The sequence below is a fragment of the Protopterus annectens genome, chromosome 1.part0, assembly GCF_019279795.1.
Source record: "Protopterus annectens isolate FY-2018-M chromosome 1.part0, PAN1.0, whole genome shotgun sequence".
Taxonomy (NCBI): domain Eukaryota; kingdom Metazoa; phylum Chordata; order Ceratodontiformes; family Protopteridae; genus Protopterus; species Protopterus annectens.
Window position 1 is genome coordinate 1,710,309,876 of NC_056725.1, and position 12,146 is coordinate 1,710,322,021.

Consider the following 12,146-nt stretch of genomic DNA (forward strand, 5'->3'; position numbering starts at 1 on the left):
CTTTGGCACTCTCTAGTGTTGGCAACAGACTCCTTAATGTCAAGCTCCTTCCTACCCTTAACCTCTACCTGTTGGTGAATCTTCCAGTTTGGGTATGCCTCCATTACAGACTACTAGCTCCAGGGAAAAGGTTGAAACACTGTATACCCTCCAAGCGATTCCAAAAGATCTCTTAGAAAAGGACAATTGGGAGGGCAGTGGTGGGTGGATTGCTCAAGTGTCTGTACAGTTGTGTAAAATCTTACCATAACAGCAGATTTCTCCTTACTGTTGCTGTATTTCTAACAAAATGGATTCCTTGCCAAGGACAGTCCAACGTCTGGCCAGTATACTAAAGCCTTAGGAGTTTACAGATGATGTACATCACACATATGCTCCCTGCTCAAGGCATAGGGCATAAAGGTGATATATGGACTTACATACCTCAGAAGTAAAAAGCCCCAGGAGGAACAATATTGTTAAGATCTAGGAAGAGCATATGCATCCAGAAGGAGAAAAAGTCAAAGAATTCCAGTCCAGCAAGACAGAAGGAATAGGGCAGAGCAGAAGGGGCAGGGGGAGGGAGTGAACAGTGCAACAGTGAAGAGAAGGACATCTACTGTTATGGTAAGATTTTACACAGCTGTACTATGTTTTTCCATATCACTGTTACAATATTCCTAACAAAAGGGAGAGTACAAAAGCTCAAGAGGAAATTTAGGAGGAGGAAAGCATAGAGGAGCCCCCTAGAAACCCATGCAGGACAACTCTGGCAAAGACAACTCTTTCTCTGGAAATAACATACAATTTGTAATGTTTAGTGAAGGTATGGACAGAAGTCCAAGTAGCAGCTTCAAGGATGGAACTGGTATCCAATCCTGTGAAAAAAGCAGCAGAAGAAACAACAACTCTAGTAGAATGAGCCTTTACAGAGGTAGAAAGACATCTTCCACAAAAGGAATAGCAAAAAGAAATGGCCTTGGTGATTCAGAAGGTTATTATTTGATTAGAAAAAGGCAAACCTAGAGATCTAGGATGAAAAGAAACAAAATGTTGCTCAGATTTGTGAATGGCCTTAGTCTTAGCCAAACAATATCTGAGCTGTCTATGCAATTCCAAAGTGCGAAGAACCTTCTCACTAGCAGACTGTGGTGAAGGAAAAACGGAAGGCAAATTAATAGACCGATTAAGAGACAACTCATTAACCACCTTGGGTATAAAAGAAGGATTAGTGCAAAGAGACATCCTGTCCTTATGAAACACTAAGAAAGGGGGAACAGCCATAAGAGCCTTGAATTCAGGTACTCTCTTAGCTGAAGTAAGGGTCAAAAGAACACACTTCCAAGTACAATGTTGCAAGGAAGCTGAAACTGCAGATTCAAAAGGAGCCCGAGTCAATTTTTCAAGTACAAAATTAAGGTCCCAGGAAGGTGGAATAGGCTTCCTGGGGGCCTGATATGAAGGACACCTTTAAGAAATTATTTGACCTTAAACCTAGAGGCAAGAGGAGGAGTCAATAGCAGATGAGCAGAAATAGCTGAAAGGTGAGCTTTAACTGAAGAATATGTTAACCCAGCATGGAGCAAGTCACAACAGATAAAAGAGAACCAGAGGGATCCCCCCAGAAAATGGATCTTGTTTATGAGAAAGGCACCAGACAGAAAATCTCTTCCATTTGGAAAATATAATTTCCTGGTAGTGGGTTTCCTGGCCTCCTGCAGAACCCTAAGCATGTCCCCCCACACACACACGTTTGTTGATATACCACATCACTGTGGTACTGTCTGAAGATTTTGAGAGACCCTGGAAAAAGAAAGATCCAAAATGGGCCATCAGGTGCCATCCTTCTTGGGAACCAGAAACATCCTTCCCTTCCTGAGCAGAGGACATGACTTGAATGGTGCCCTGGGCCAAAAGGCCTTGAAGCAGGTCTGGAAAGAAAGGAAGCTGTTCCTGAGAAGGTTAAGGGATGTCTATGAAAAAGAGGTGGGGATTTTCACATCGTATCCCCAGCGGATGATGGACAGAACACAAGAGTCTTGAGTAACCCTTAACCAACTGGGAAGGGACAGGGAAAGACAAAGGGAAAGGGGAACATGACTCATGGAAAGGGGAAGCAAACTGTAAGAACCTGGCTTGTCTTGAACAGGAGGCTTCTGAGAAGTAGGAGTCTGAGTAGACTTAACAGCAGGTACATGCCTAAACCTTTCTTACCTTTAGGAGGAGGACAAGACTCTGTGTACAAAAGCAGATTTGGATGGATAATTCCTCTGGAACTTAGGGAGAGCAGAGACAAACATGCTTCAATTCCTGCAAGACCTTACCTTTATCCTAGAGGGGCTTAAAACGTTCAGCAGCGAAAAACCTAAAAGGTTCTTATCAAGGGGAGCCTCCAACAATTTAGCATTAATATCATCAAATAAGGACAGGAGATAAAGTCAAAATAAAGTATCAAAACAGAACCAAAAGTAGTAGCCCTACAGGAGGCATCAGCTGCACCATAACTACATTTAATAGAGGGGCAAGCCACCTGAGAGGTAGGACCCACAGGAGAAAAGGCCGAGACATTCCCTTCTGAATCAGGGAGGTCAGAAATTACCTAAGAAGCATGAGACAGAAGGGCTAAAACATACCTGGTCATACACATCTGGTAATAAATAGCCCAAAAAGGCAGGGTGGCAGCAGCATATACCTTTTTGCCTAAATGTTCCAACTTCCCTACTGTCCTTGCTGAAGGAAGCAGTTTAGTAGATGGCAAAAGTTTAGAAGGTTTGTCAGAAGAGATGGCACTACAGAAGGATTAGACGCACAAGAACTTACAGTCATCAGGCACCTTGTAAATTCTATCAGGTTTCTTACGGGCTGGAGGTTGAGAATCAGAGGCCACAGAGGCTGCTGAAATGGGATCTAGAAGGGCAGCCAAGACTGGAGGTACAGCAGAGGGCTTAGAAGACTCCATTTGGAGAAGTTTGTAATACCAGTTTTGAATACCAGAGATTTGAGAACAATCCCATTTGAAAAAATTCCATCATACAAGAAATAGTGTCCCCAAAGGGGAGTTCCTCCAACTGATAGAACCCTCCTCCTCAGATCCAAAATCTAAGGGAGAAGGGGTCTGAAAGGAATACGTCAAAGACTCTTCCCCACAATCCAAATCCTCGTCAGACAATTCCTGCTCTTTGGGCCTCTTAAGGGAAGTAGAAGACCAAGGAGGAACAGGCACAGAAACTCCTTGTGGAGGCTTTAAGACCATTAAGGCATTAAACAGCCACTGGGTAAAATCCTGCCATTCACACTGGGGATCTCTAGCACAGGCAAAACATACTTCGTATTGTGTTTTTTTTTTCTCGGGAACGTCCACCCTAAAATCCTAGGTGGTTCAAGCCTTGCCTAAACTCAACCAACGTAGTGGGAATTTCCTCCCGAAGAGCGGTTTGCTGTATCCCCCTTGATCCCACAGAAATAATCAGCCAGGGTTACCCCTCAACATCTAGAGTGAACGACTGCAGAGCCTCAGATGACACAAGAGAAGTCAGATCCATGTCAGCCTCTGATAGGATCATGGCAGAGGAATCTGAGACAATAAATGGGTGATCCTCTGGGCTTTCATCAGCCTCGGGGGAGAAGTCTGGGGGAGGCCGGACAGCAACCGAATCAGACCTCAGTTTTTTGGCCTTTTCTTGGCAGGTAGCTGACCTTCGGGATAGGAAGATTATGCCATAGCACCTTGCATCAACAATTTAAGACATTGGTGCCCCAAGTAAATCGATAAGGAGGATGGACAACTATGTAAGGTCTTAGGGACAAATGCTTAACAGACAGAATACTGCGTATGGTCATGAGAAGCACCCAAACAGAAGACACTGCTTGTGATAATCTTTTTGGGGAATTTGCCTCCCAAACTGACATTTCCCTTTCTGGATGTCATATAAACTCAGAAAAAATAAAAGTAAAAATAGATAAGAAGAAACCCAATGAGGCACTTATCTGAAACACATCTCAGTATCCAGCACAGAAAGAGGAGTGTTCAGACCGACAATCAATGATGGTACTCCAAATGGTGGCAAAAAAGTTCTGAGGTATGTACATCTGCATGTCACCATTATGCCCTATGCCTTGAGCAGGGAGCATAGGTGTGATGTATGGCTTCTATAAATTCCTAAGGCTTTGGTATGCTGCCCAGACATTGGGCTACCCTTGGCAGGAAATCCCTTTTGTTAAGAATAATGCAACAGTGATATTGAAGAGAATTTAATGTTCCAGTAATTACATCAATTATGTACTTCTCAGGACTTGTCTGAACATTGAGTCAGCAAGACAGATTCCCTAGCTAAAGCGGGTGGCCTATCCCAGTAAGCCTTTCAAGATGGTTGTTCCAAAGGAGTCCCTTGCTCTAGAGGTACAGTCAAGGCTGTAATGCATAGCAAAGATAGCCAAGGAAGACCAAGTAGACATTGCTGTAATCTGCAGTGGAAGGTTTCTGAGAAAGGACATCAACATGGCTTAAGCCCTGACAGAATGTGCCTTTGGAGGAACAGGCAACTCATCGTCTGCCTCGTCACAACAGAATGAGATGTAGTCTGTAATTCACATTGTTATGGTAATCTTCGAATCTTGTGACCCAGTTTAACTGAAGAAAAACTAACAAAATGCTGTTCGTCTTTCATAAACATTTTAGTATGATTCAAGTAAAATGATAGCTGTCTGTGAACATCCAGATGATACAAGAGATACTCCCGTTTATTAGAGAACTTTGAGCTGATTGGTTCAAAAGGATGTCTTACCAAAGATTCGAATACAAAATTTAGGCCCCAATCTACTGCTGGTCTACTTAAGGGAGACCTTGAATGGAAAATACCTTTAACAAATAATTTGAATATCCTTTATGAAAGGACAAGATAGCTGCCAAGTGAGCTTTGATAGAAGAGAACCTAGCCCCTTTGTTGTTTAACTCACTCAGGAAGAATGAAACCTTTACTAATGGTGCAAACACTGGGGAGAAGTTTCTGTCCTGGGCTCACAAAGGGAAATGTTTGTCATTTACCCTTCTAAATCTTTTTGGTGGAATTGTTTTGAAACTCTTTAATAAGGTCCACCAACTCCAAAGGGAACTGAAGGTTCCTGGTCAAATTGAGAACTGGAGAAACCAAGTGGCTAGAGTGAAGGATTGAAAATCTTGGTAAGACCATACAGCGGGGCTCTGTAGAAGAGATGGAGGTCTCTTCCTTAGATGAGGCCACAGTGAGGGGAACCATGTCTTTTGAAGTCAGTACTATGAAAATGAGCTTTGTCTTGAACTCTTTGGATTTTTGCAGGTGTTTTACAATCAGTGAAGTGTGTGTGTGTGTGTGGGGGGGGGGGGTTGGGCAACTGTCGATATATCTCTTGGTGACTGCTGTTCTGAATGAGTTATGCTGAAAAAAGAAGGTGTACTGAAGCCAAAGGATTGCAGACAGGGGTGTACCCATTTCTTGAGATACTGCTCATTATGGCATTGAGAGACCGTTCTTGGGGAAGGAGAATTTGTCTGCAATCATGATGGAGGTCCATAGTATGTGCACTGTTATTAGAAGCATTGCAAATTCAATGGCGACTCCCACACTCTCACTGCTTCTCTGTACAGAGGATAAGAATGGGTTCCCTATTGCTTATTGATGTACCACACTACTGCCATATTGTTGAAATGTATGGCAAATGCACTGCAATGGAGTACACCCTGAAATGCCTGCAATGCTAGCAGAACTGCTCTCATCCCAAGAACAATTGTTTGTAAAGAAAGCCTCTTCTGCAGTCCATGCACCTTGCACTGCCTTGTCCATGAAATGCCACCCCCCCATCCCCAAAGGGAAGATATATCCATGGTTATGATTGCCTTGGTAAATGGAGATCCAGTTGTCAAATACTGAGGATTGGTCCACCATTATAGACTTTCCCTGACTGTTCAACAATCTGACTGTGTGATGCATTGGCTGGCAAGCTTGATCCCACTGGGTCTGAGATGCCCACTGCAGCATCTTCATATAGAGCCTGCTATGATGCTATTATATCCAACACCTTTAGGATACTCAGTGCAAATGACCTGTCCTGGGACAGTAGACATACTGCTATGGCTGAGACTCTCTAGAGGTAAACATGTCAGCTGACTCAGCATGTTCATCCAAAAGGCTATGAATACCAGATTTTAGGATGGCCCTAGGCTACATTTGGCTAAGTTAATAGCTTTTCCAAAAGGTAGGCTGCTGTGGAGAAGGTACTGTGTCTTGCTTCAACGAAGCATTCCAATCAGGTGGCATCCAGGAGCCAATCATACACATATGGAAAAATCTCTACTCCTTGGAGTCACGTGTGAGATGCTATCAGTGCCATGCATTTGGCGAACATCCCAGGGGCTGTGGTGAAGCCAAATGGAGGGGTGTAAAACTGAAGCACATGGCTCCTACTTGGAACCAAAGTTATCTCCTGGATGCAGAATCTATATTTATAAGATAGACATCCTGAAGATCCACACATTCATGTAGTTTTGGTAGAGTTGATTGCACTGTGACCATGCAGAAGGACTCCTTTACATGCTTGTTGAGCTGACTGAGACATAGTATCAGCCTGAGGTCCTGGGTCTTTTTGTGCACTAAAATGAACCTGAAGCAAAATCTGGATCCTCTCTTTTCCAGGGGGGGCCCCTGAATTGCATTCTTGCTGAGGAGGGCTTGCACCTCCTTTAAGGTGCTTCACTCTGTCTGGGTGAAACTGATGGGGAATGAGAGGTTTGGGCAGGGTGCTGTGGAAAAAGGAATGAAGTAGCCTCTGGATATAATTCTCCTTACCCATGAGTCTGACATGATGGCCATCCACACCAGAATGTGCGAGGAAAGATGCCCCGTGACTGCATACAGAAGGGAACAGTCAGGCTACCCATCAGGGATCATAGCAGCAAAATCCTCAAAAGGATCCCCTACCCCCTGGTTGCTACCCCTGGGGAGGCAACTGGACTGAAACTCCCCTCTGCCCCAGAAACCTCTGTCTGGCTGCTGTCCTTGCTGAAGCTGTTGGGATTTGTAAAAATCACAAGTTCTTAGACCTTTTCTGGTTACACTAACATCTTTCTGAGGAGTGGCAAACTTAAACCCAACCTTACTGAGCATCTTGCTCTCTTACTCACAAGAAGAGAGTCTCTCTGACTTTCTGGCCAAAGGGTACAGACGTCAAAGGGGGCATTAACCAAAAAAAAAAAAAAAAAAAAAAACACCATGAAATGGTCTGGGAAATCTGCCAGGTGTAACCAGGCCTATATCCTCATCACTAGGCCTGATCCTGCTGCCCTGGCTGCTCTATTTATTGCACTGTGTATTAGATGCAAGGACAGGGAAGAAATTGCACCCGTATTAGCCAGCTGAATTTCTAGATGAGAATGTAGGCCACCCACTTATTTTTATACCCCAAGTAGACTCCAAAGAATTCTTTCTCATGTGGACAGCAAATGTTGGAGGTGTGATGGGCAAGAAAGAGGTAGCTGGGAACATATTTTTTGGAAGTGTGATGAGCTGGCATACATTTGGGATTCCCTGCAGACCGCTCTGTTGGAAATGCTGGGTGAGCAGATTGGACTGACTGGGGAGATGTTTTTCTTGAGTTATGCTACAAAATCGGAATTGCCTACACATTGTAAAGCCTTGCGGAGGCTAATTATGGTGGCTGCCATAGAAGTAGTGAATACAGTAACAGGGGTAAAACAACTGTAACTGGGATCTTTACAAAAGGGAAGAAGCAAACTACATAGGAAAAAATGGAAATTGTGGGAACAATATATGCAGAGCAGAAACAAGGTTTAAGAGGCAGGATTTGAATGAGCTACATAATGCTTAACTGGCAATGACTGAATGGCTTATAAAGTATGCATAATGTTTACAACTGCAGTTATTTCAATGGTGTCTGTGATGTAAACTGTAACTAAAGTGATATAGTTTTGTATGTTTTTCATTTATATAAATGTAAGATTGCCTTTGTCATATGTGTAAATTTAATACAGATGTTTTGAAAGAAAATGTAGGCCACCCACTGGCAGCTGTTCTAAAGCATCTGGTGTCTTCTATGCAATATCCGTTTGAAACCTTACCATATACGCCATATAATTCAAGGCTCTAACTGAGAAAGTACATTGTGTAAGATCTTAACGTAACAGTAGATGTCCTACTTCTCATTGCTGCAGTATTAAGTACTGATAGGACACTCTGCCAAGGACAGCCAAAAACCAGCCAGTACACCAAAGCCTTTATACCTTCCAGGTGCCATACATCAGGCATATATCCTATGTCTGCTGTGAAGTACATACGTGACTTATGTGCTCCTACTCCTCAGAAGTGAATTGCCCCATCCAGGAATGGAAGAAAAGGGTACCCATCGGCCAGAAAGAGTAAATAAAGATAACATGGAGAAGGAGGGAGGGACAGAATACTGTAACAGTGAGAAGCAAGACATCTACTGTTATGGAATGCTCTTACACAGCTGTACTATGTCCTTCCTTATACCTCCAGTATTCTTAACAGACAGGAGAGTACAAGGAAGAAGGTAAAGATGAACGCTCCAAAAGTCCATGTAAGATGGCCCTGGTAGCACCTGCCCTAACTTTAGAAATTACATAAAAGAAGGGTTAGTATGAAAGGATATCTATTTTTGTGACACATGTAAAAAAGGGGAACTGCCATAAATGCCTGAAGTTCAGAGACCCTTTTGGCAGAGGTAAGAGCTACAAACAAAACAGTCTTCCAAGTACAGTGTTGTAAGGAAGAGGAAACAGCAGGTTCAGAAGGAGATAGAATTAATTTTTCAAGAATAAGATTTGGATTCAAAGAAGCAGGAATAGGTTTTCTTGGATGCCTAATGTGGAGGACGCATTTTATAAAATGTTTAACCTTGAAGTTAGAAGCCAAAGACAGAGTGAGAGGCAGACATGCAGAAATGGCTGACAAATGAGCATTAAATGAAGAATATGCCAGGCCAGAATTCAGCAACTCACACAAAGAAAGAACTGTAGGAATACCCACAGAAAAAGGATCTAGGTCATGTTTGCGACACCAAATAGAAAATCTCTTCCCATCTCCTATAAAACCCGGAGCATGACCTCAGAAAAAAGGGTGTCGAAAGGGAATCAAAACTCTTTATCACCCAAAGTGTCAACCGAAGGGTGGACAAGTGAGGATGAATGAAAGACCCTATTGTCTTGTGTGAGCAACTCCATCCTGTGAGGTAACTTGCAATGGCTGCCCTGGCCAGGTAAAATAGAAGGGAGAACCAGTTCTGTCTGGGCCAAAAGGGAGTCATACAAGATTTTGGGTTTGTCCTACATGATCTTGTGTAGGACTTTTGGAAGCAGAGGAAGATGGGGGGGCATAAAGAAACATCCCTCTCTAAGAAAAAGACACGGTGTCCACTTTCCAAGTCAGACAGCTTAGTACTCTGGAATAGAACTGAGGGAGCTGTCTATTCAGAGGGGAGACAAAAAGATCAGTTTGAGGAGTACCCCACCGATGTACAATGTCCAGGAAAGGCCCTCTCTGAAGTATCCATTTGTGTGAGTTTTCCCTGGACCTGCTCAAGGTGTCTACAACCACGATGTGCTCTGGCAGAATGTAAACCACCTGAAGAATTAACTGATGGTACTATTTCTCAAGCTTGAAGGGCCAAATGGCAAAGGAGGTAACACTTTGTGCCTTCTTGTTTGTTGATGTACCACATTGTGGTAGCATTGTCTGTGAGAACCCAGAAGGGCACAGGAGTTCAGTGAGAGGTTTGAAGGGTCAGAATTAAAGCTCTCATCTCTTGCCAAATGCTGGGGGGGCCAGAGGCATTTGTACCCTGAAATTGTTGATGGATGCTTCCTAGCCTTAGTGTGAAGCATCAGTGTACAGTTCTTCTGCAGGAGTGGAGCATGGCAGAGCTGACTTGGGTTCAGAGAAATTTGGTGAATTCACCAGTGGAGCTCTTTCTTGAAACAGGCCAAAAGTGGAACAGGAAAGTCCAATCATGGCAATGTTGAAGCAAGAAAATCTTGAGATACCTTTGAAAATTTCTTGCATGAAGTCTGGCAAAAGGGATCATAGGTAAAGTGGATGCCATGAACCCCAAAGCTCATAGAAATTCCCTTGCAAAAAGAAAAGGAAGAGGGAGAAGCGAGTGAAAATAAGCAGGCAAAGATGGGACTTTTTGGTGGCAGAAGAGAAGCCACCATGGAAATGGTCTGCATCCTGAAACCCAGAAACACTTGTTCCTGTGACGGGCTCATCACTGATCAAACATCAAAGGAGGAGCACGGTAAACTGAAGATCCTGAAGTAGAAGCTGCAGAGAAGAGTGCTTGAATTAAGAGGTCACCGAAATAAGGGGTCTATATTAGAACATCGAAGTCTTGAAACATCGAATGTTCTAATATCGACCCCTATTCAGTGAACGTTGAAAATAACGAAGCTGCAGAACACCAAATTTTTTCCTAGGGAAAGAATTCGGTTGGCCGTTTCTGTCACTTCGCTATTTTCAGCACTGTGGTGGAAATTTACGGGTCGGGTTCAGGTAAGTGTGCGATTGTGTGGACGTGAGGGTTAGGGAGCGGGTTAGGGCCTGGGTCAGATAGGTGTGCGATTGCGACGGACATTAGGGTGGGGTAGGTGAGTTAGGGTTAGGGCGCAGGTGAGGTGAGTGTGCGATAGTGACGGACCTTAGGGTTAGGGTTTGGGTTAAGGTAAGTGGATAGATAGTAGTGTATGTACAGTTTATTGTAGGGTTAGATGTAGGATTTTAAGTGTATGTGTGTGGATTGCTGTTTTTTTGGTGTGCTTGTGTTGTGTGTATGTGTTTCGGAACAGCAAATTCTTTCCCTGGGAAAAAATTTGCTGTTCTGCATGTTCGATATTTTAAGCATTCACTGAATAGGGGTCGATATTAGAACAGACTTCGGTGTTCTAATATAGACCCTAAATAAGGGAATATCTGAACTCTGTGAAGACTGCAAAAGGCTACCACAGGGGCCAGACCTTTAGCTAAGACCCCTGGAGCACTAAACAGGCCAAATGATAAAGCAGAAAACAGATAACGTGAAGAAGAAACAGAGAAAAGTAAAAACTTCCCGGAAAGAAGGCGAACAGGGATGTGAAGGTAAGCATCCTTCAGTTCCAAGGACATCAGAAAAGTCCAGGGAAGTAGGAGGGGAAATAAAATTTGAAGGAACAACATTCTGAAGGAAGATGCTGAGGAAGGAGAGATCCAGAATTGGCCTCAGAGACCCCTCCTTCCTGGAAACTAGAAACATTCTAAAACATAAACCTGTTCATTGCTGGGGGTGGGGTGGCAGTCTGAATGGTTCCCTGATCCAACAGGTCCTGAATAACAAAGGGAAAATGAGGAAGCTGGCAAGAAGGGGGTTGAGGAAAGCACTTCCAAAACATAAAATAACCTTTCTGGATGATGGACAGAACCCAAGAGTCTGGAGTGATTTGTTGCCAGACCAGATAGAGCAGGGTCAACCTGAGGGACAGAGGAGTCTGGTCGAGGGAAGATAGGCTGATCATCAAATAGAAGCTGATTTGTCAGAAAAAAAGAGGGTTTCTGAGTATTAGCCCCCTGGAAGAACCTGTCAGGAAAGATTCTCCCAGGAGTCCTTTTACCTCTAGAAGGCTGCCTTGCTTTCTTGAAAGCAAAGGAAGTCTTAGAAGGGTAATTTCTTTGAAACTTTGGGACAGGACAAAGAAAGAGTTGTTTCAGATCTTGCATGCTTTTTTCCTTATCCTGAAAGGCACTGAAAAGCTCAGCAGCTGCAGAACCAAAAAGAGTACGAGTATCCAGGGGAGAATCCAGCAACTTGGCTTTGATATCATCAGGAAAAGTTGGCAGGTACAGCCAATACTATCTCCAAACCACAGAACCTGATGCAGCTGCCCTTGAAGAGGCAGAACCTAGGAGAGAAATTGTTGTAGACTTGGCTTCAGAGCCAGGTGTGAGCAAGAATGTGCCCCATTTGGGAATGAAGGGTCAAGACGTACGTAGCCATGTGTGTTTTGTAATTGATGACCCTAAGACTAAGGTGTCACAAGTATACACCTTTTTCCCATAACTGTCCATAGCCAGACTGTCCTTATCTGAAGACAAAAGCCTGGAGGACAGGAGTCTGGAGGATTTACATGT

General features: G+C 43.6%; 1 protein-coding gene across 1 annotated transcript in view; it reads right to left on the reverse strand.

The window, feature by feature from the left end:
* The window catches only part of SHPRH (SNF2 histone linker PHD RING helicase), a 1,609,144-nt gene that overhangs the window by 1,341,359 nt on the left and 255,639 nt on the right, over nt 1-12,146 (reverse strand). The window lies entirely within an intron of this gene.